The following is a 26,175-nucleotide window of genomic DNA, read 5'->3' on the forward strand; positions in this document are numbered from 1 at the left end:
CTTGGTTTGGAAATGGCGACTTCGGGAAGTCACTGTTTTATCTCAAGAAATGGACCTATTACAGAACTTGAAGTTCTGTAACTAGTCTCAGTTTTTGGTAGAATTAAAATATCAAATGCACATAAAATCTTATGAAATTTAAAATTGATAAACTAGACACAAAATGAAAGAAAACCCTTTTTACAGATTTTGAAAATGATTTTTCATTAGAGAGAGATAATCTAAACAAAATAAGATAAGATGTAAGTAATGCTTAATGATGCAAAATGATAGGGTTCTGATTTTCGATCAGAATCAAATATGACATATCTATAGAAATTGATAAAATTTTTTAGAGGTAAGCTAAACATGTAGATGGGAAAAGTCCTTTTTAAAGATCTTAAAAATAATCTCCCATTTGGGAGATCCGATCCAATCAAGTTGACACAAAACCTGTGTAAAGCCTGACAAAGAAAAATGTTAGGGTTCTTGTTTTTTATCTAAATGGCCAGTGAAAAGGAAATAAAAATTTATGAAAATTGGCATGCATAAACTAGATATTCTAAGAAGGTGACTCTTTTTTACAGATTTGAAAAATGATCTTCCATTAGGGAGATATGATTACAATAAATTGATCCTGGGTTTGAGCAATGCCCGAGATTGCAAACAGACATGTTCTCAGTTTTAAATAAAAAATAAATAGAAATCCATTATAAAAATTGCTAAAATTTTGCAAAGTTTTACATATCTTAAAAATGATCTCTCATTAAGGAGATCTGACTCTGACAAAATGGGCTAAAATCTGAGCCATTAAAATGATACAGTGTGATAGGGTCATGGTTTCTGACCAAAATTAGGCATGAAAACACCATAGAAATTGCTAAAATTTGGCATGAACAAACTAGATTCAATGACAAAGACACCATCTTTTACTGATAAGAGAGATCATCTCTGGTTAGAGAGAAATCACTTCGGCAAGTTGGTGCTATTTCAGGTCAAATCCGGACGATGCAAAATGATAGGGCCCGAATCCTAATTTTTTAAAAGGGTTCAAATCAACTCAGATTGATCTAATTTTTGGTGGAGATCTCGAAAATACATGAATAAAGATATAGTAAAAAAATCAAATTAAAATAATGTCTAATTATATGCAAATTGATGATTCTAAAATCAGACCAGAATTAAAAATATCATCTAAACATGATTGAGTAGAGTAGAACCTCATTAATGAATTGATCAAATGATCAAGAATGAGGTCTATCATTTCAGATCATGGATGATGATGAAAATGATGCAAAAACAATATTAAAACATCTATAAATAAAATTGAAAGCATTGAGGCACAAATTGAAATTGATATTGCCAATTGAGAAGGAACTTGATCTATGGAAGATCAAATTCCATTTTCATAATGGATTCTAATAGAAATGAAAATTACACTAATTGATAAAAGCAAAGAAAAATCAAAATTAGAAGAGAGACCTACCTTAAAGAAGAGCAGGAGGGGATGGATCTCTCCAAGAGTTGGCACCACTTCAAGAGGGAATGAGAGAGAGAGAGAGAAAGAGGGAATTCCAACTTTTTTTTGAGAATTCTCTCAATTTCTCAAGTTATGGAAAAAGACTCCCAAGGGGTCTTATTTATAGCCCAACTTGGGGGCATTTTGAGCATCAAAAACTTAGAAAATATCTCAAGGTTGGCGCCAACCCCATGTGGGTCATTTTCATTTTTTTTTAAATGGGCAAAATTGCCACTTAGCAAAAGTTTTGACACGTGGCACCCCTTTTGCAAGTGGGTGCTCATGTGGGTCTTTTCTAAGTTTTATAAATGGGTAAAATGGGTATTTGATTAAAACCTTGACACATGGCATCACTTTGAAAGTGATGCCCATGTGTGTTTTTAAAAGCAAAAGGAAGTTTTTAAAAGTAGATTAAAAAAAAACAAATTTGATTTAAGTTTGAAAATGCCAACAAATTCTTTGAAAAATATATTTTTTTCTTTTTGATTTTAAAATTAAGATGAAAGGTTTAAAAATACAAGTAAAAAAGATGAGAAATAAAAGGAAAATTTGAAAATAATGGATTTCAATTGGATTTAAGATCCAATTTTGATTTTTGAAATCCAAATTGAGTTAAAACTGGATCCAGATTGAATTTTGAGAAATTTTGCAAAAATATTGAATTTGGATTTGAAATTTAAAGATTATTTTTGAAATTGGGATAAAAATTGGATTTTAAATTTGAAATCCAAGAATTGATTTTAAATAAAAATGGGATTTTGAATTTGGATATGGATCTATTTTAATATTTCAAAACCCAGATTGAATTATGAATTGGATCCACGGTATTTTTCAAAAGATTTTTACAAAATGATGGATTTGAATTTGAAATTTGATAATTGATTTTGAAATTAGGATAAAAGTTGAATTTTGAAAAGGGTCTAGATTTGAGGTTTTGAATAAAAATTGAATCTAGATCTCGATTGGAGAAAATTGGTCTGAAATGGCAATCGATCCCTGAATATGGATTTCTGAAAATTGAAATGAAAAACCCAAATTCATGATGAAAATTGGGATTTGGATCTTGGATCCAGCTCAAAGAATGGAATGGGATCTTGGATTTGGATCAGAATTCAAGAAGTGAAATTTGATCTCAGATGTTAGATGAATTTGAGTTCAAATTCAGAAATTGATTTAATTGTCCTTCTGAATGGACCAGAAGGTGGATCTAGATGGAAATGGATTTGAAATGATTAATTGGATCCCAGATATCCAATGAGATATTCCAGGTTAAGAAAGTGAATTCAGACTCTGGATATGGATTATAGAATGAATTTAGATAAAAAATCTAGATCTGAGCTAAAAAATGGACATAAGATCCAATATTGGATCTAGTATCCATTTAAAAAGTGAATTGGATCTTAGATATTGATAAAATCTAAGATAAAGAAGTTGATCTGAGTCTGAATTGGGACTTGTTCCTGTTTGAAAATTATTAGAAACAATATTCTGAAGAAATTATTATTATTTTTTGTTTTTGCCCTACAGGAGTAGAAACATGGTACTGAACTAGTCTGAACTAGATAGGATTGGAATGAACTGAATCAGAAGCCAATTATACTAAGGTGAACTAAATTTGGAGCTAAGACACTAGCTCAACCAACTAGAGTTAGCTCAATTTGGGCTGAATTGAGCTTAAATGAGCTAAAATGAAGGTCCAAAAGTATGAACAATGACTTTGAATTGGAACTAGACCATTCAAAGTCTTGATGAACTCAGATTAAACTCATGGGTATGAGATCTATTGGGTTTAACCAACTCAGAAACAATTTGATTAAAAATTGAGCTAAAAATGAGCTCATTTCGCCTGAAATGAACTAAATTTAGCTGAAATGGACTACCATTGCTCATCGTGAGCTCAAGGGAGTTAGAAGTGACTGACATTCTAACTCTTCTAAACTTAGCATGAACTTGGCTAAGTCTGGCAGGCGAAGGGCTAAGGGTGACTCAGAGGTAAAATGGTAATTTTATTGACAAAATAAGGGTAGACTGATCTCTAGACCGAGGTAAACCTAGGGGTGAGACTCGACACTGCCCTGCAGAGGTTTGGCATATGCGAAAGGAGATATCCAGAATGAACTTGAAAAATTTCAGGTGTTTATAGATGCCCCTCTTTGCTGCTAAACTGGTTGAAAGTCGAGCTTAGTAGCAAAGAAAACATGCCAAATTTTAAAATAAAAAATGCCCTAGTTAAAAAATCTGGACCGGGTGTGGAGGAATGATTGTGTAAATGATTTTCACGAAGTAAGGTTCAGGTTTTGCACCTTAATCTGAATGGCTTGGAGAAGGACGAAATCCTCGAGAATGAAATGATTGGATAAAAGAAATGAGAAAACCATGATGGGACTTTCGAATTTTGTAAGAAAATCCGAAAGAGATTGCAAAAGGCAAGGAAAATGGAGTCCTTGAAGCCTTGAAAAAGAAAGATTTTGATCATAGAGAGGTCTCATGGCTGAGACAAGATAACCTTTTGAAATTATAAAGATTCAGGTTTAGCCCTTAACCTGGATGAGACGAAAAATACCTCTTCAGAACAAGGCTCAGGTTTTGACCCTTAACTCGATCGAGAATGAAAAAAAAAGACCTCATAAAATGAGGCTCAGGTACAATCCTTAACCTGAACGAATATGAAAAATACCTCATGAGACAAGGCTCAAGTACAATCCTTAACCTGAACGGATATGAAAAATACCTCGTGAGACGACGCTTAAGTACAATCCTTAACCTGAACATATATAAAAAATACCTCGTGAGACGAGGCTCAGGTACAATCCTTAACCTGAACAAATATAAAAAATATGGAATCCTCGAATGAAGAAACCATGATAGAACTTCCAGATTTTGCACAAAGAATCCGAAAGGGGTTGCAAAAGGCAAAAAAAAAAAAATAGGGGTTCCTAAAACTTTGAAAAAGAGTTGATTGGGGTGTCTCATGATTGAGATTGAATAGCTTTTAAAAATAACCTTTTGTGAGAAAAACAAGCTCAACCATTGACCTGAAAATGATCTGTTTATGGCGGGACAGTGGGGATAACCGAAGAATATGCAGATTTGAGAGCCCAGGCGCTCAGACCAAACATAAGGGAAGGACCTTTAAAACTCCTGTTATCAAGTCCTAACGAGGGATAAAACAATGCCAAGATTTATCAAAATGGACATCAAGTTCTTGCTTCATGTCGAGATAACCTAGAAAATGTTGCCAATGAGATAAAAATTGTAGTTGATTCAAAATGATTGGAATGTACACAACAACAACAACAACAACAACAACAACAACAACAACAACAACTACGCCTTCATCCCAAAACAATTGGGGTCAGCGATATGAACCAAAAAAGAAATTCATTTTGGGTCTTCCACATGAATCCTTTTCCTCCAATCATTTCTATCCAACGCCATGTCCTCGGTGAGGTTCAAAGCATTCATATCCTTTCCTATCATCTCCATCCAAGTCTTCCTAGGCCTACCCCGACCTCTTTTAACTAATATATTTTCTCATTTCTCCAACCTTCTAACTGGAGCATCATTAGGCCTTCGCCGAATATGTCCAAACCACCGTAAACGATTCTCTCGCATCTTATTTTCAATGGGTGCAACACCTACCTTCTTACGTATCTCTTCGTTCCGAATCTTATCTTTTATTGTATTTCCACACATCCATCTAAGCATCCGCATCTCAGCTACACTCATTTTTTGAATATGATGTCTCTTGGCAGCCCAACATTCCGTACCATATAGTAAAGCGGGTCTAATAGTCGTCCTATAAAACTTTCCCTTCAACCGCAATGGCATTCTACGATCGCACAGCACTCCAGTAGCACTTTTCCATTTCATCCACCCAACCTTTATCCTATGATTTACATCTCCATCAATTTCTCCATACTTTTGAATGATGGATCCCAAATATTTGAAATAATCATTCACCGGTATATCTTGCTCACCAAGCTTCACTACACTCCCATCACTACTTCGTTGCTTACTAAACCGACAATCCATATATTCAGTCTTACTCTTACTCAACTTAAAACCTCTAGCTTCCAATGTCTGTCTCCATAATTCTAACTTAGCATTAACCCCAGCTCTAGACTCATCAATCAAAACAATATCATCAGCAAACAACATACACCACGGTACATTTTCTTGAATTGATCTCGTAATCTCATCCATCACTATCGCAAATAGGAAAGGGCTTAAAGCAGATCCTTGATGTAACCCAACCGTTATCGGAAAATTGGTTGTCACCCCTCCACAAGTGCGGACATTGGTTACTACTCCTTCATACATATCTTTAATTATACTAATGTACTTGAGAGAAACACCTTTCTTCATCATTGTCCACCAGAGAACGTCTCTAGGTACTCTATCGTATGCCTTCTCTAAATCAATAAAAACCATATGCAAATCTTTGTTCCTCTCTCTATATCTTTCAATAAGTTGTCTAAGAAGATGTATAGCTTCCATAGTTGATCTTCCAGGCATAAAACCAAATTGATTCTCCGATATCATGACAACCTTCCTCAACCTAGACTCAATCACCCTCTCCCAAAGTTTCATAGTATGACTCATGAGTTTTATACCACGATAGTTTGTGCAATCTTGTATATCACCCTTATTCTTATATAAAGGCACCAAAGTACTCTTCCTCCACTCATTAGGCATCTTATTTGTTCGCCAAATCAAGTTAAAAAGATTTGTCAACCATTCTAAACCTTTCTCTCCCAAGCATTTCCAAGCCTCGATAGGTATACCATCTGGGCCAACTGCCCTTCTTGATTTCATTTTCTTCAAAGCCTCTGCAATTTCTTTCTTTTGAATCTTGCGCATGAAGTCACGATTCATCTCATGAAAAGGAATGGAGAAGTCTCCAAGATCTTGAGCATGACTATCATTAAATAGCTTATCAAAATAATCTTTCCATCTCTCCTTAATCTTCTCATCTTTGACTAAAACCCTTTGCGTTTCATCTTTGATACATCTAACCATACCCAAATCCTTCGATTTCCTATCTCTCATCTTTGCAAGCCTATAAATATCCTTCTCGCCTTCTTTGGTATCCAACTTGTCATAAACCTCCTTATATACCTTAGCCCTCGCGTTTCGAACAACTTTTTTTAGCTTCCTTCTTTGCTATCATATACTTCTCCAAATTCTCATTATCACGACTCTTACTTAGATTTCTATAACACTCTCTTTTAACCTTAATAGCTAATTTGACATCCTCGTTCCACCATGATGTATCCTTACCTAGTGGTGCACCGCCTTTAGACTCACCCAATACCTCCTTAGCTACTTTTCTCATACCACCCGCTATCTTATTCCACATTGATTCTGAATCCTCCTCGAGACACCAATCAACTTCCTTAACTACCTGCTCTACAAACATTCCTTGTTTAGCTCCTTTCAGTGCCCACCACTTAATTCTAGGATCTATCCTATGTCTATCCCTTTTGCGGCATTGTCTAATTCTAAGATCTAAAATTAAGACTCTATGTTGTGTAGCTACACTTTCTCCTGGTATAACCTTACAATCGATGCAACAACCCTATCTCTCTTTCTAAGTAGGAAAAAATCTATCTGACTCGTATTAACCCCACTTTTAAATGTTACTAGGTGAGACTCCCTCTTCCTAAACCAAGTGTTTGCTAAGATCATATCATAGGACAAACAAAAATCTAAAATCCTTTCTCCACTTTCATTTCTTTCTCCTATACCATAGCCTCCATGGATATTCTCAAATCCATCCCTACTAATGCCTACATGTCCATTAAGGTCACCGCCGATGAAAAGCTTTTCTCCATAAGATGTCTCTTGTACTACTCCATCTAAATCTTCCCAAAATTGATGCTTAATGGAATCATCTAAACCTACTTAAGGTGCATAAATACTAATAATATTAATAATATCCGTACCTAATACTAATTTAATAAGTAAAATTCTATCACCCTTCCTACGGACCTCAACTACATTATCTATAAACTGACGACTCATAACAATCCCTACTCCATTCCTATTCCTATTTATTCCTGTATACCAAATCTTATATCCCCAAAGTTCTATCACTTTAGCTTTCTCACCTACCCATTTGGTCTCTTGAAGACATAAAATATCAATCTTTCTCCTACACATAACATCTACTAACTCTACCAACTTACCAGTTAAAGACCCTATGTTCCAAGTGGCTAACCTAATTTTATGGTCTTGGACTAACTTCTTTACCCCCACCCGTCCAACAAAGTGAGGGAACCCTTGCCTATTTGACACCACACTCGGGCGCCGGTGTGACGCGTCGCTTCTGGGCGACGACCTAGCAACCCTTGCACATTTATCACTGCCTCCGGGCCTAGAGAGTACAGCGCGTCGCTTAGTAGGGAACGCTCCAACAAAATGATTGGAATGTACACATCTGTGCAAAAATATTCTCCTTTTCTACCTAGAGTATTAACTCTAATTGAGCTAATTCCGTAGAATCGAGAATCAAATTCAAATTTACTGTTGTTGAGTTTCTTCAAGGAGGCTATCCATTTCCTTGATATGAAAAGAGAGAAAATATCCTTAGTTTCATAAAAGCAAGTGGATAAAATGATATTGATAAAAGAATTTCACATAGATAAAGATGATTCTTGGCAGTTTCGGTAACTTGATATCTGGGGTTTACCGATGATGATCTTTTTGCACTCTTTTTGAGACATAAAGATTGAGCTTTCTTGGGGTTTGATGAGAATTTCATCGCATCAACCTTTATCTTGGAGATGTTCTAATTTTCTCTAGGAGGGCACGTCACATTCTCTTTCAACTTGGAGATGATCAGAGTCTTCCTTGCCTCTGATGATATTGCCTCTTCGATTGGAAATCTTTTGATGATAATCAAATACCTTTTAGGGTTTATTGGGAGGTTCGTCACATTAACCTTCAACTTGGCGGTGATTTGGACTTTCCCTGGAAGAACACGTCACATGTTCCTTCAACTTGGAGATGTTTCGAGTCTTCTTTGACCCCAGGGGTCTAACTCACCTATCCATCTTTAACTTGGTGATAATTGAGAGATCCTTTTTGCAAATAGTTAATTTGTAGCTTGAATGACTAAAGAGATTGAGTGAATTCTTTTATCGCTCAGGATACTTCTACTGCCTTATTGCCAGAAGGATCGTCTTTAAACATGTGCCATAGATATGATCAATATGATTTCACTTATGGCTTTTCAACATCATTGAATTTTCCTTGCTAGTCATGTTGATGATTTTTCTTTATCCTTTTGACCGACCAACAGACAAAGTTTTGAATTTTGTTATTTCTTTGCAAAAGCTTCACCCTTTTTGAGAGAATACTGAAGGTAGCTTGAGGTAAAATTTTGTGCAATCAAAATTTGAGATAACGACTGTTTTGATGACAAATTGGCAAAATATTCTTGAAATTCTTAGTGAAAGGAATTGCTTGACATCAAATTGATACATCCATGACTAAATTCTTCGCTTTTTTTCCCAAAAAGAGAGGCTCAGGCTTGACCCTTAACCTGAACGGGTGAAAAATACTCCTCTCTTGCCTAAAGAGGAGGTGTTTGCAAAACAAAACTTTCGAAGATAAATTAAGCTTTCGTCAAAACTCCCTAATCTTAGGCTTCTCTTATGGAAAGGTGGCCGATGGGTAAGGTCGATGAATATCACAGAGGAGCCAGTCTATCACACTCTCCCTGGAAAAAGGGTCCTCTGCGATGGGGAGGGAAAAATGAGAATTTGGGGGGGCACAAAGAAGATGAGCTTCTGTCGAAACTCTACTTGAAAAAAGGGTTCCTTGTGTAAAAATTGATTGTTGTTTTGCAAACAGTCTATGAAGAAAGGAGTCCCTTCAAACTCTCCCTAGAAAAGGGGTTCTTGCCAATAGAAATTGATTGCATGCGAAAAGAATAAACTCCCTCGAACTCTCCCTAGAAAAAGAGTCCTTCGTAAGAGAAAATGATTGATTGAGATATTGGGCCAACTTGAAGATGAGTTCAACTCGAAGGTTGAAAGACCATCATTGGCAGAATTGCAACCCAAAGGTTGGAGAATGATTGTCATCTGACAAGATTGCAACCCAAAGGCTGGAAAATGATTGAAATTGTTAAAATTGCAACCCAAAGATTGGAAAATGATTGAAATTGATAAAATTGCAACCCCAAGGTTGAAAATGATTGAAATTGATAAAATTGCAACCCAAAGGTTGGAAAATGATTTGAAATTGATAGAATTGGCTGACCCGAAGGTCTGATTGTAAAAATATGGCATTAAGCACGAAGTTGAATTTGAAAGTTTCACCCGCTCGAAAGCTGGATTTTGAAGAAAGTCCAACTCAAAAGTTGGATTTTTGAAAGAAAGTCTGAGTCGAAACTCGGCTTTGAGAGAAAGTATGAGTCAAAACTTGTTTTTGAAAGAATGTCAGAGTCGAAACTCATTTTGGAAAGAAAGTCCGAGTCAGAACTCGGTTTTGAGAGAAAGTCTGAGTTGAAACTCATTTTTGAGAGAAAGTCCGAGTCGAAACTCATTTTGGAAAGAAAGTTCAAGTTGGAACTCGGTTTTGAGAGAAAGTTCGAGTCAAAACTCGAATTTGAAGGAAAACTAGACCAACTTGGAAGTTGGATATCATTTAATCTGAAAATCAAATTTTTGAAAATCGCTAGTTTAAGGAAGTTGGATTTTTAGAAGAAGGGTTTGATTTAAGATCGAAGATTTTGAAAATGACCAGTGTTGGGACTGAGTTTAGAAAATGATTCAATCTATGATCACAAATTTTGAAAATAGCTAGTTTGAGGACTGGGTTTTGACTTGTAAGCTGGATTTGGGGAAATATTTGTGTTGTGAAATTTTTTGATGATTGTGATGATTATTTTATAAAAATTCTGAGCCCAGGAAGAGTCTCAATTTGAATGAACTATTATAGAGAATTGCGTTACTTCTATGAATGGTCTCAAGATTATCCCTTATTCTAAATGAGAAATAAAAAGGAGATTGATGAAAACTTATTGGAATATTGACAAAAATTGACGATGAAAGATTTTTCTTGAATACTGCTTGCATATGGAATCTTTGAAGTAAAATGAATTTTTATAAAAGATCAACCCAAAAGTTGAATTTGCAATGACCGGTTTGAAAACCTAATTTTGGAAGAAACATTCAACCCCAAGGTTGAGTTTGAAATGACTGTTTTGAAAATGTAATTTTGAAAAAGGTTTCAACCCTAAAGTTGAGTTTAGAAAAGACCGATTTGAAAATATGATTTTGGAAATGTTCAACCCTAAGGCTGAGTTAGAAATGACCGGTAAAATTACTTTTTGAAAAGAGGATCAACCCAGGGGCTGACTTTGAAAAAGACCGACAAAAATTGAATTTCGAAAAGGGGATCAACCTATGGATTGATTTTGAAAAAGGCCGGTAAAAAATAAATTTTGAAAAGGAGATCAAACCTGGAAGCTGATTTTGAAAAAGATTGATAAAATTTAATTTTCAAAAAGGGGATCAACATTGGAGGTTGAATTTGAAAGGGTCGATGAGAACCAGTTTTTGAAAAGAGGCCTAATACGAGGGTTGATTTTAAAAAATGACCAACATGAGAGTTGATTTTAAAAAATGATCAACACGAGAGTTGATTTTGAAAAATGATCAACACGAGGGTTGATTTTGAAAATTGATCAATGCGAGGGTTGATTTTGAAAGATGATCAACATGAGGGTTGATTTTAAAAGATGATGAAAGCAAGGGTTGATTTTGGAAAATGATCAATAAGAGGGTTGACTTTAAAAAATGATCAACACGAGAGTTGATTTTGAAAAATGATCAATGCGAGGGTTGATTTTGAAAGATGATCAACACGAGAGTTGATTTGGAAAGATGATTGTAAACACCCTAAATTTTCCTCATTCATCCTCATACACTCCTTTTCAGTAGATGCCAATACCCTTAGGAGTCTAGCCCTAGGTTGATCCAAGTTTAGGTGTCATTTCACCCCACTTTGTTAGAAAATTTACCATTTTACCCCTAAGTAACCTTAGATCCCAGTGAGTCAGAGTCGACCAAGCTCATTCTTAAATTTAGAACACTTAGAATGTCAGTCATTTCTAGCTCACCTGAGCTCACAATGAGCCAATCTTATTCATTTCTGACCATTTCAGCTAAAATTAGTCTATTTCTTAAGAAATGAGCTCATTTCTAGCTCGAATCCAAACCAATTGTCTCTGAGTCAGTCAGTTACAATGAATCATGTTCCTCTAAGTCTAACCTGAGCTCACCAAGAGTTGAAGTGGCTCAGTTCCAGTTCAAATTCATTTTCCATAGTGTTAGAGTCTATTTTGGCCCATTTCAGCTCATTTTAGCCAAAATCGAGCTAAATTCAGTCAGTTGAGCTAGTGTTTGAGCTCTGAAATTAGTTCACCTCAGTATTCCTAACCTTCATTCTAGCTCAAACATAGTGAAATCTTGACACCCATTTCACTCCAGTGTGCATTTCTCACCATTCCTCTAAGAATTGTACCATTTCTCGATCATTTAGTTTAGGAGTTTTGTTGAGTCAGTGTTATCTTAGTTCCTTTGAGTTTAGAAACCCTAAAAACTAGTTTAAACCAGTCAAAATCAGTTTAAACCTCAGTCTTGAGTGTCACTCCATGCCCTGCAGGGGCAAAATCATTTCTCAAATCATTTTGTCCAAAATATCATTTTGTCATTCCCCCAGTTGGTACAATCACCAATCAGAGCTCAGATTAGTTCCTTTCTTGAAATTCTACTTATATCCGAGACTCAATTCACATTTGGATCGGATCCAATATTGAGTCTGATGTTTAATCCTCAATTTTCATCCTCGAACATGAATGTTTAATTCTTTGTTTCTGCCAGGGATCTGGGATTTCAAATCCCCCGCCTATGGTTTACATTTTTTAATCATTTCGTATCATCTCATATCATTTCACATCATTTCATATCACTTTATCACATTGCATAACATTGCATGTCATTTTCGAAATCCAGCACTCTGTTTTTTTAAAATCTCTAATCCAGATTCGAGGTTTAAAACCTTACTTCAAAATTAATTTTAAAAACCTAGGTTTTAAACCAACATTTTTCATTTGGCTAACTCCTCAGGTCTTTATATTCCTTTATTTCAAAGAATTTTCCTTAGAAAAATGATCTGGATTTATTTTGAACTCACTTTTTAAACCAATTTCCAATTTTGTCAAATTTCTTCAAGTGGGGCCCACCCTGCAAACCCTAATTTTTCCATCTTTATTTGAAATCATCTCATTTTCATATCTTACACATTTCAAAAATATAAAAATATTAGTGAGTCTAGGTGTCCTTTTGAGTTTTTTGAAAAAAACCATTTTTAACCCCTGTATTTTCAATTTTTTAAAATCATTTTTTGAAAAATTAAATGTGGACCCACAGAGGTGGCGCCACATTTGTGGTTTTCTAAGGTCAATTAGGAGTCCATTAGGGTTGATTAGTCATGATTTCAATTAGGACTCTCCCTTGGAAAATCGCCCCCCCCATTTGATCTAATTTTAATTAATTAATAGAGTTTCGATTAAATCAGAACTCTCTAATTAAAAAGCTTTAAAAAACCTATAAAAGGGGCACAAGGAGGGGTCAACCAGGGCATCTCTCCCTATCTCATCAGAGTTCTCTCAGCCTTCTTCCTCCTCCTCCGTTGCTGTAACCAAGGTAAGCTCTCTTCTTCTCTTTCTTTATTATTTCATTTATTTTTTTATGCATTTTCACTCTTGCCGCCCCTATGTATTTGGCTCTTTCTTTCATTTTTTTTGTTCATGGGACCCTAAAAATGATTCAAGAGGATGATCTACCAATCACCCGTGGTTATTTTTATGTTTTTGATCCATTGGAATCATTGATGATACGTTTATTATGCTAAATGTTCAGAAAAGATCGAGATTCAACCTTGTTATAGGTCAAATCCCACTTTTAATGGCTAAATCAAAATTTCCAACCATGCTTCCCTAATTTTTTTCATTTATTTCATCATATTTATGTTTATTTTAGTTGTTCAAGCATCAAATCATGATTCATTTCATTATTTACACATTTTTCCATGTTTTTAACATGAATAATCAATTTTATTTCATTCTAGGGTTTTATATTCATTATTTGCAAATCTTGTTGTCTATTAATGTAATTATTTTTCCAGTTATATTCATTAATAAAATCTGAATTTTTATGGTAAAATCATGTATGTGTCTACGATTTTCAAAAAAAAAATTAGGATTTTTAGATGTTTGTAACCCTATGTTCAAAAATCAAAGACGAAACCTATTTTATGAGTCGGGAAAACACTATGGAAATCTAGGAGCATCTTTCTGAGGTCATATCTCTCTTGTCCAAGATCAGATCGATGATCCGTAAAAAGAAGCATACTTCTCATGATGTTTAATTCAATCTATGAAGTTTTTATAAATTTTTATGGTGGATTTCTCTGTTTCTTTGATCCAACAACAATACCTGTGTTTCTTGGACTGACATATCCAATTCAGAGTTTGGGTCAACTTGTCGGAGCAATTTCTCCATAACCAGAGATTGTATTGATGATCCATAAAAGTCCACCGATTCATTGTAATGTCTACTTTTTGTGGTAGAAGTTTTATAGATTTTCACCATAGATTTCTATTTTCTTGAAGTTCACAATCAAAACCTGTATTTCTTGAGTGAAAATCTTGATTCAAATAATGGTTCAACTTGCCAAAATGATTTCTCCCTCATCATAGATTGTTTTTCTGATCCGTAAAATAGGTTCTTCTTGTTATGATTTCTAGTTTGTCTTTGTAAAATTTTATAAATTTTGATGCTGGTTTGCTATATTTCTCTGAGCCCAAAACCAGATCTGCCTGTTTTATATTATTACGTATAGACCAGAATCATGTACGTATTGTCAGAAGCGTATCTCCTTAACCAAAGATTGTATTCTAGATATGTAAAAAGGGTTATCTCTATTAATCTGTCTAGTTTGTCTCTGTCAAATTTTATACATTTTTATGATCGTTTGATATCTGATTCAGTCCCGACACCATTACAGGTACGTGACCGCATATAAAATCGCATAATTTCATCTTTTTATTTATTTTTTATATCAAAATAATCCCAAAAATTATATTTTTCAATTGAATTTTACTTTTAGGGTTATTAAAAGTGCCCATGTCATTTTTTACTAATTTTGAAATTCATTTGATGCATTATTTAGTTATTTTATAAAATTAGGATGCCCATAGAGTCCTGATTCAACTGAAACATAAACAAATAAATTTTTTTAATATTTCAAAATTTTTATGAAAAATATCATATTTTTAGGATTTTATCATGTTTATAATCATATTAGGGTGCTCTCCACTCAATTTGGCTTTGTTTTGAATTTATTTGATCCCTGCATTAAGCATTTTATAAAAATCTTTTCTGAAAAACCTTATTTTTAACCCTGTTTTGTAATAAAAGTTGATTTTCAAGAGTATTTTAGCCATTTTCCCAAAATTCCAAATTTTAAAGTTATTTATTTTTCTTATTTATTCAATTTTGTATCATTCTTTATTATTTTTATTTTAGGAAAGCATGGAAAAAGGCTTATATCTGGATAAATCCCTCAATTTCAGATATTATTGAATAAATCCTGAAAAGCTGACATTTGTCCACTGACAAGTTTGCTAATTTTGCAGGGAAACTCAAGATTGTATTTTTCTTTATTTCCCTTTTCTCTCTTTTAATTTATTATTGATGTAAATTATAAATATTAGAATAAAAATTTCCTTTTCTGCTTAGATTAGGGCTGCATTGCATATAGTTTATTTTAAATAATATTATTTATGTGATGAATGATGATTCATGCATATTCAAATTCATAATGGTCTACATGAATGGCACGTGCACTTGCTTCTAAGGAGTTAATAAACTCAATTGAGTTCGTATTTGTAGCCATAGTCAAAATACGAACAATATCCATATTTATCATCTTCTTTTAAGCCAAAAATGGCCTACACTCCTAGGCTATTTTAAAAAATTATGACACATTTTTCAAAACTTTTCTAAGTACTTTCCTCTTTTAGAATCAAATGAACTATATTCAATACATATTCGTTGCTATAGTCAGGAATATGTGACGCATTTATTTTATCTAAATTCTATAAGGCACAAAAATCTTTTTTATCAATGATTTTCCTAAAAATTCTTCATAAAATATTTCCTCAAATTGCATCCATGCATCATCTAAGTTTACATCACATCATGAAAATATTTCATAGGGCCACACACCCATCCTTGTTGATTCATTTCAGAAAAAAATGATTTTCTCAAAGTTATTCTAAGCCTTTTCCTCAGAAATCGATTTTCTCAAAATTTGCCCAAGTTTTCTTCAAAAATCGATTTTATCAGAATAGTTTTCCTTTTCAAATACTTCTCTAAGTCTAGATTCACAATTTTCCAAGCTTCAATATTCCCCAATTTTAGAGTTCAAGTTTAGAAATCAATTTTCTCAAAGTTATTTGAATTTTCTTCAAAATTGATTTTCTCAAAACATCAGGATTTCTTCAAAAATTGCTTTTCCTTTTCTTTAAAAGTATTTTCCCAATGTGATTCATGATTTTCAAAGTATCCTTTTTTCAAGTATTTTCCAAAATTCTAAGCATACATCATGTTTTCAATCCAAAATTTTCTAAGTCATAGCACATGCCTGATTGTTTGTGCATTTAGGAATAGAACAACTATTTAGACAAGTTGAGAAAAACAAAGCACTAGATTGATCATTGGTTCAATTAACCCTAATTATGGTGCCAGGAACGGTTGAACCTCATACTGACAAGCGAGTCTCATTCTATAAAATTTTTCTATATTTTAAAACGGAGGCAAGTTACTTTCAAAATCTTTTTCAAAGGTCAGTTTGACTTGAAAAAGTAAAATTTTGCAATGATAAGAAGTTTAGCGACCGAGATGGGACCTGTTGTGATCATCGCAAATTTTTTCCTCTTGTTCTTTCTCTTCTCTTTTTCTTTCTAACCTCTACTTCCCTTTTTGAAGGGGAAATAAAAAATAGAAAAGAAGAGAGAAGAGAAAGGAAAGAAAAGAGAGAGAAACTATTTCGCGAAGGTCTCACTTGACCTTAATTTTTGACAAGATTTAAAAGATTACTTGCCTTCGTTTTAAAATATTTGCGGGAAAAAGGGAGACGTGGCTCGCTCGTCGGTACGAGGTTCGACCATTCCTGGCGCCTTTACCAGGGGTAATCGAACCAAGGATCAAATTTTATGCCTTTTTGCTTTGCCTTAATATTGTCTAAGAATTTATTCTAAGTCTAGAAAATGCACAAAGAATCATGCTTGTGCGATGCAAATGCAAGGATGTATGCTTTTGAGAAAATAATTCAGAAATTTTGGAGATGTTCCAAGTGGTTTTTGAAAATGAATTTTGAGAATATTTGTGAAGAAATGGTTTTTGAAAGTTGAAGATGGACTTGGAGAAGTTAGGTTTTTCTAACTTTAAGATTTAGAATAGATCTTGAGTTTTGAAATAATCAAAAATTGAGATGAACCTGAATTTGAAGAAAGGAGATTTAAAAAATGAATATAGACTTCAAAAATAGATTAAAAGTCAAGTTGGTATTTGAGAAATGGAGTGGAATTCTAGATTTAAAGTTTGAAATCAGAATAGATCTCGGGTCTAGGTGGAATTTGAAACCAGAATTAGATTTTTAGATCTGGATTTCAAGATGGATTTGAATCCGAATTCTGGAATCCTAAATGACATTGGATTCGAAGTATGGAATCCAAGATGGAGTTGAATCCAGAATCTGGAATCCTAAATGGAATTGGATCCGAAGTCTAGAATCTAAGATGGAATTAGAAGATGGATTTGGATTTTGGAAATCCAGATGAGATTTGAAGATGGATCTGGATTTTGAAAATCTAGATGAGATCCGAAGATGGGTCTGGGCTTTGGAAATATAGATGAGACTTGGATTTTGGGAACCCAGATAGAGCTTGAAATTGGATTTGAGAAATCCTAGATCAATTTTCAAAATTTGGGAAGAAGGATAGAGAATGAAACTTGATTTTCAAACTTGAATTTTGAAATCAGGAGATGAATCTAGAAATTTCAAAGTTAAATTGAACTTTGAAATTTGATTTGAATTAGAGATTGAATTTTAGAGATGAATTCGAAATTTCAAAGTCAAATTGGACTTTGAAATCAAAGTCTGAATTTTAAAATGAGATAAAATTGAGAATAGAAAGATGAATTTGAATTTATAAATAAGAATTGATTTGAGAAATAAAGAAGGTGTTTGAAGAATTATCTCAAGATCACTTGGATTTTGAAAAAGAATGATGTAATTCTATCCTAAATGATGAATGAATTTAAAAGAATTTGAAATTTGGTTTTAAAAAGCATATTTCATTCTTTAAATGAATTGAAATAATATTGAAGATATAATACATTCATGACTATGGTCATTGAATGTATTATATAATAATCTGTATTTAAATTCATATGAAGAATAAAATACATTATGCTGCCTTCATAGAGTTTAAAGTGAAATTAACTCTCAATATATCCTAACTATGGCAATTGATATATATTTTGAGTTAATTTTTAAGTTAAACTCTGATAAAGGAAGAAAATATTTAGAAAAATATGATGATTTTTGAAAAGAGATTCAGTGTAGATCCAATGTTATTCCATAAAAGATAAGAATCCTAAGCATTGCCCACATTTTGACTATGGCTATCAATGTGAGTCATTTGCTTAGGATTAATTACCTCTTATTAGAATGGTGCACGTGCCATCCGTGTTCCCATTCGTAAAATTTTGAAATAAAAGAGAAAATAATATGAAACAAGCAATTCTAGAGGATATACATGCTCATACATTCTAACCTAATATGGGAAATGTAAAATTCTCATTATAATCTAACTATTACAAAATTGAGATTAAAGTTGAATTTACAATTTCTAAGCTAAGACAGGAAATAACATTTCTTGCAAAACAAGGTTAGCATAGAACAATGTGCTAAATATTAAAGTGTTATGCTGAAACTAGATGCATATGATATGTATATACTCATGGAAATGCAGACATGATGATAATATGTACATAATGTGGAAATGTTAGATAGGAGGTTATACAAAGGCAAAATGGAGAAATATCAAACAACTAGGCAAATGCATTGTCAAGGTATGAATATGAATTGCAGAGAAGATGAAACATGAATGCAATAATGATGGTGTGATTGAAGTGTGGAAGTATAGTAAGAGATGACTAAGGTGTTAGTGGAGTGTAGTGCAACATGTATGTGTTGTGAAGGGAGCGCCAACAGGTGCAAATAGTGCATAGGTGGGCTGAAGGGGTGATATACTGAGAGTTATCAATGCAAAGGTGTGGCCAGTGAGATTGAGCATGTATACAGGGTATGTTGAATAATGTGCTGATAAGGTGACAAGTATAACCAGCAGGCTGGTACAGGGGATGTACAAGGTGGAGTTGCTGAGGTGTGTCAACAGTGAAATGGAGATAACATATGCTGGTGTTAATGCAAATGTTTCAGCAGTATTGCTGAGTGAAGTTATGCTATAGTTGCTGTGATGTGCCAACACGGTGAGTGTGGCATGTTGCTGATGTTGTGCAATCATGAAGGCTGGGTGTAAGTGCTACAACAGGTGAGAAGGGGGACTGGTGAGACTATAGTAAAATGATGACCATATACAGGAGGAAAGGAGGTTGGACTAGAGATTTGCATGAACAAAAAGGCTAGTGAAGTTGGGGATTAGTGACAGTGGGAATTTGTGAAGGTGGGGTTATAAGTGGTAATGAAGGTGATGAATGAATATTGGTAATGGGTGCTGGGATATGGCGTTAGTACAGGTGGTGACAGAGCATAGGTATGCAGGAGGTGGTAGCTGTAGGAGGGTAAGAAGGGTGCAGGTGTCATAGCAGATGAGGCAAGTTGCTGTGAGAAGTGTTGGAGAAATGTAGTGTGACTGCAGCAAAGTGAGAGAATCGACTATGTGTTTGCAACATATAGGTATTTGGAAGATAGGGCTTGTGTGAGGTGGTATGCATGCAAAGAAGGAAATGTATGTAAGTAAAATGCAACTACATAAGAAAGAGTGCAGGGGAACGGAATTAGCTACAGAAAGATGATTGCAGGTGGTTTTGCAAGAAAATGCAATGGAGTCGTTGAAGATTGGTAGTGGAGAAGTGTGATGCAGGGAAATGATCTGGGCAATGAGATGATGTTGGAGGATTGATATGAAGGAGATTGGAAGGTAGTGCAAGGGAAGTTGTGAGTGAACAAAGGTTGTGTGACAAGAGGAGCAAGGTCTGTAGTTGTAACAGGGTAGGCATTTGAAGAGCTGAGAGTTGAGAGCAGTGTAGATAGTGAGGATGGAAAGGATGGCGAGATACAGGTTGGAGATAGTGGGTGCAAGGGAAGTCATAGTAGTGCCTTGCACTGCTACAGGTGCAAAAAGCCACAACAATGTAGTGACGTATTGGTTCTTATACAAAGTAAGATGGCACAGTGTGAACACACAGATGTGATAGTGAAATGTGATAGTGCCTGTAAGTGTAGGAAGTGGAGTATTTGGACAGAAGAAATGCGATGATATGTAGGAATCTAATGCTGATGCTAATGAAGTCCGATTGGTGCTAACTCATAAAATATAACAACCAACAGGTGAATCCGACAATATGCAGTGATGTGCTGTAAGCCTACTAAATATAGCTGAGACTATCTGGAAAAAGCCTTCTTCCGAAAGTTGGGACACCTCTTACCTTTTATCATTCCTTCTATCTTTTTTTTTATCAATAGATTATGACAAATTTTTATAGTAACAGAAGCAAATCAAAATAGGAATTTATCTTAAACCAAATAAGCAATTTTATGGCAAATTAAAGAGGAATGTTTGGATGATGCACAAATAATATATAGATAATGTGTTGTGTACAACATGCAGTGGATGTATAGCTATGGTGAACAATATCATTTGCAGAAGAAAAAAAAAAAACATGTATATGGCAGGTATGACTCACGATAACTACAAAAGCAACAACCATTGTCAGTTCAATTTACAACTTTCAGAACTATATTCCTTTAACCATCTGTTCTGGAATAGTGTGGATTTTTCCTATTCATCTGCGCACCTCCCTGATTATAGTCGGCCTTACCTGAAACTTTTAATTGATCACATCAAAAGCTAACTACCATGACAATACATACAAGAAATTTAGCAGAAATTCTATTGTTTCTTAGTCTAGGCTGTGAAATAATGAAAGAGTCCATCAGAAACTGATTACATGACTTCTACCCTTTGTTGGAGCCAAATTTCTGGACATGCTCCAGCCTTTTGTGAAGACAAAACCGATTTCAGGTATGGCGAATTCCCAATTTTCCTCATTTGCATGGTACCACTGGCCTCTTAATTGCAGATCTCAACCTAGTGTATGATTGGAGACATGACATATGCAAGTGGCTGTGTAATCCAGAACATAACGTGCGATTGTAATGGAGGACTCAATGTACTATAAGATCAGATGGGAACCCATGACACAGGAGATGTCTGGAGCTAATGATGCTGGACAACACTTATGGGATTGGACCAACAGGTACGAGGATCTAGATTTTGATGGAAAAAGAAAAGAGGAACCGAGAATCCTAAAAGCAAGAAAACAACATAATTGCAAGTCTGAAAACAACAAGAGGAAGCAAAATAAAATAAAATAAAGTGTAACCACTTTCTAACTTTTTCAGATACTTGAGTTACTTGTACCAAACGAGTGGAATAAGTGGGTAAGATCAAACTATTACTCACGATCACATAGTGGCATGAAATGCTTCATAGCCATAATATATCAACAAATCAAACAAGACCATTTCCAGACGTATAGCATTCTGTGCAGGTGAACACTGAGGATTCACCTAAACAAGTCCCAGGCATCAAACTGAAACCAAACTGCTCCATGAAAAGTTAAAATAAGTAGGGAACCAAATGACCGAGAAAGAGAAATAACAAGATAAATTTATGAGCATCTCAGGTTCTTCATATCACAAGGGACATCAATGGATAGTTGTAGAGTGCAAGGAGATAACAAGTAACTCGTGAAGACACATTCTCCTGTAAGCAATGGAATAGTGGAGATCTCAAGGTATCTAATTCTTTAAATCTAGCTAAGACAATGAGGGGATGAGAATCTGATAGGAATGGGATTGATCCTTTGAACACTCTCATAATTATAGGCAAAACCTATGAACACTAAGGTGGGATCTTAATATTTAACTGATCCCCATCAGTGGATTGATCTTTTGTATCACCCTGCCACAACCTCGCACCTTGACAAGCTACTCCCCAGCGATGGGCCTATTCACAATGAATAGATTTCCATGGATTGATTACAGCAAAAGAATGATAAACAATGGATCAAGTGGATGAACTAACCTTGCTGAGTAATAATATGAGATATATCACACTACGCAATGTTGAAGAAAGATGAACATGAATGTACAGATGGTGTCTTAAACAGGAGACAACAAAAATGATGAATCAGATATCGTTAAAACAGGAGACAACAAAAATGATGAATCAGATATCGTTAAAACAGGAGATCAATTGCAACAAATAATCAGATATGGGCCATCAAAATAAAAAATAAGGAGAAAAAAATGCAAGGGATATACAATGAGAACCAATGGACAGATGACAATGAACATGACAACCGTATGTGATGCAGTGCACAAACAAAATATCATGAACAAAAAAATGAAATACCATCGACTGCTATTAAAATAATAAAAAAATCAAATACCAACATGCATTTAAAGTGAAACAGGAAATCAAAACCTAAATAAGAGAAGGAAATGGGATTTAGCGTGAGAAAAGAAAATCATGACCATCAAGATCGACAACTGATCCAGATGGAAACAAAAAAAATTGAAATCCAACAGATGATCAAAATAAAACAGGAATTCATTGCAAATTGAAAATCAGGATAAACATGAGAAAGGAAAAATAAAACATTAATAGGAAATCACATATAGACGGATGATGAGAATGAAACATGAAAATCAGGTGTAAATAGATATTCGATCGGAAAATTAAAGAAATTCAATGAATACGAAAGAATTATTGGAATAATCATTCGGTTGATGTAGCATTAGGTGGGGCGATTCTGCTATAGGCAGGTCAATCCCCACCCTTGATGCTTTGGAAAAGAGAAAAAAAAGAAAGAGGAAAGAAAAAAAAGAAAAGAATAAAACAAGAGAGAGAAGATCTGAATAAACAAAGATGCGATAAATAGAGATGAGATTTTTGCAGAAAAATCGAATGAAGAGAGGAATGCTTACTTACCTGCAACTCTGCTCGTGAGGTATTGCCACTCAGCTGCTCAAAAGGGAGGCTCCGAGAAAAGAAAAGAAGAGGAGGAGGATTGTAAAAATGGAGGGGTGAAGACGATACACAGAATAAGCAGGAGAAAGAAGAGAGGAAGGAGTCGTGAAAGAGGGGTGCGATGGTGAAGAAGCGGTGCCAGAGGGAGAGCCCTGCAGTTGTTTAAATAAGGGGGAGAGAAGGATCGAGAGAGATGTGGCAATTGGAGATGAACGGGAGAGGGAGAGGAGAGCTCGTGATCGGGAGAGGGATCGAGAGAGGGTGGAAGGCCGTTAGAAAAATTTTAAAACGGGTCCCTCTCTCTTTTAAAGATTTTAAAAAGGAGGGCTCTTGAAGTTTTGGGAAATTCAAAAAGAGGTTTTTCCTTTACAAGGCTCTTTCAAGAAATGGTTTAAACTAATATTTTATTTTTTATTATTTATTTTTCTTAAAATATATTTTTGAGAGAGATTTTCAAAATTAATAGGAAAAGATGAAGGATTTTTAAAAAATGAGGTCCAGAAACGAGGGTTTGAAGTATTTTTACCAAAATTTTGCTTAAAACTTTAAGATTTTTTCTAAAACAAGTTTTTTATGAAAAATGCGATGTTTATTTTATAAAATGAACCTCATAATGGATCTGGGCCCAAGATCTTTGAGAAAATATGAATTTTGGATCTTGAATTGAGATTGGACACTGAACTGAGAAAAACCTCTAAGAAAATATAAAGAATTTGAATTTTTTTAATTTTTTTGGAACAAATAAGAGATCCGAGATCAGAATTGGATCCAGATATCCGATTCGAATCATAAATTGGGTCAGAAATGAAAATTGAGTATGGATTCCAGTGAACCCGAGAAACAAATAAAAATTTGATTAAAAATTGACTCGATTTATTCAAAGAAAGGGACCCAGAGGCAAAAAGGAAATTTTTGGATTTTTGAGAAAATTTGGGGTGTTTACACCTGTCTTTGCCTAATCAAACTTGTGCTTTTCTCTATTCAACTTGTCAAAATCGTGTTCTATAATGTCAACTTTATATCTTGTGAACCTAGGAGCCTAGAATCAAACCCAGCTGACATGGATTGAATTTAGACTTAGGCATAGTTTGGTAGGACCGATTGAGGAGGCATTATTCATGATCACATAGACTTATGTCAAAGACAATCCTCCTCAATCTAGGATCTATTTGAAAACAATGTTTGCTTCTTATAAAATTTTCAAAATTCTATTTCTTTAGGTCATTAGAGCCATCCATTTTTCTTGGATGTTGATCATATTTCAAAAACAACCCCACCTACTTTTACCTAGCCACCACGATGCTGGACTTTCTTCCAGAACTATATTTTGGAACAAAGCCTCACAATTGGGCCACCTATTTGGGTTGATTCTCCCCACCACGTACCGAGGGCCATAGTCCAAAGTATATCGACAGGTGCTCAAGGATGTTGGAAAACATGAGCCTAGAACTAGAGAAATTATTTTTATGCCACGTACATCGTGCCTCGACTCGAGTATATCAGCATAGCATGATTGAACACAGATGATCTGAGCCTTAGAGTTAGGGTTAGGGTCCTACAACTATTTCAAAATTTTGTGCATCTAGAGTCAGCCTTTAAGGGAATGCTGTATGCGCATACTTGACTGTGTAGGATGTGATTGAATGTTATTTCTCTTTATTCCCTTTGTTTCCTTATATTTTTCCATATTTTTTCTGCAAATCCTAGACGATTTTCAAAATCCCTTATTTTTTATGTATTTTCTTATATTTCCTTTTATTTTTACAAAGATTTTCTGAAAACCCTGGATGATTTTTTAGAAAAATCCTCTATTTTTCTTCAAAACTCTAGGTGATTTCCATCCTTCCTTTCCCTTGGATCTTGAACTTCCAGCCTTGTTTTGATTCTGCCTATATTTTTTTCAAAAATCGTGTATATTCCTTAAGTTTGGTCCTTACTTCTTCTTTATTTTTCAGTCTATCCTGATGGCATCCAGTCAACTTGATTCGGTCTTTCCTGAGGGCCATATCTCTTACGAGGTGCGACAAGGTCACCCTGAACATCAAAACTTTCATTCCCTGGTGGTACTATTCTTGACTTCAAAACTTCTCACGTATGTTCCTAGACCATTTGAGCGACTGCAGATTAGAACATGCTTTATCAGTTGGCAAGCAGAGCGTCAATGACAATTTGATTCAAGCTCTGACAGAGCGGTGGAATCTGCGCACCTGTACCTTCTAGTTTCTATGGGGAGAGATGACTCTACTACTCGACAATTTTTTAGAGATTATGGGTCAACCTAAGCCAGCTGGTCAACCAAAAAATCTATTAGAGCAACAATTTTTAATCAATGTCAATGGACTCGACTTCCGGGATGCTTTAGCCTGAATGACTGGACACATATCTTGGACATTGATAAAAGTATATGAGAGTCAGTGTGTTGACTTGTTTGAGCTATATCGACAGTATGAAACTTTTGAGAAGTCAACTCCTTATCCCGAGCAGCACGAGAAAGGATTCAACATGCAATGATCTTATGCACAGTAGGACTAGCTTTCTTTCAGGATGGACAAAACTATGTTGACATCAGAACAACGTAACTTTTGCGAAGATGGGGACGCCAGCAAACCAATCGTCTCTCGATCTCCATGGCCGTACTTGCCTTCTTATACCATGGATTAACCAGCTTCACGCTCAAAGATTCAATCTTAGTAGAAGGGTGCATCTACGCATTATAGTCTTGGTTCTTTCAGCACATGCCAACTCAAGCAAGTTCATTCAAATATAACGATAAAGAGCCACTACCTACTTCTTAGTATAGATTCTTGATAGAGAACCTCCATAGAGAAGAAATCGTGTGAGACTACTTCGACTGTCGAGAGTCACCCCTTCGATACACTTATGCGCACGACAAGCGACTCAAGTTACTCGAACCATTCTTTGCCATCTATTACCAGCCAGAGCGATGTGTCAGGCAGTTGTAAAACCCATAAAATTTTGATAATTATCAAAATAAATAAATATTACCATTCTTGAAAATAAATACGATAAAGTGATATAGAGTCAATCCAAATGGATCTTGTATCCAAACTGGATCAAATGGATCCAGGATTTAGATTCAGATATGATGTATGGATTCAGATCTTGAATGGATCTGAAACCTGATTAAAATCCAATTTTTAATTTTCAATTTCAGCTAAAATCTTAAAGCATAGCTTTAAATCTTCATCTCTTGCGAAAATTGCCCTTGTAATGACCCATATCCTAT

The sequence above is a fragment of the Nuphar pumila genome, chromosome 8 (genome assembly GCF_984573655.1).
Source record: "Nuphar pumila chromosome 8, dmNupPumi1.hap1.1, whole genome shotgun sequence".
In the NCBI taxonomy this organism is placed as follows: Eukaryota; Viridiplantae; Streptophyta; class Magnoliopsida; order Nymphaeales; family Nymphaeaceae; genus Nuphar; species Nuphar pumila.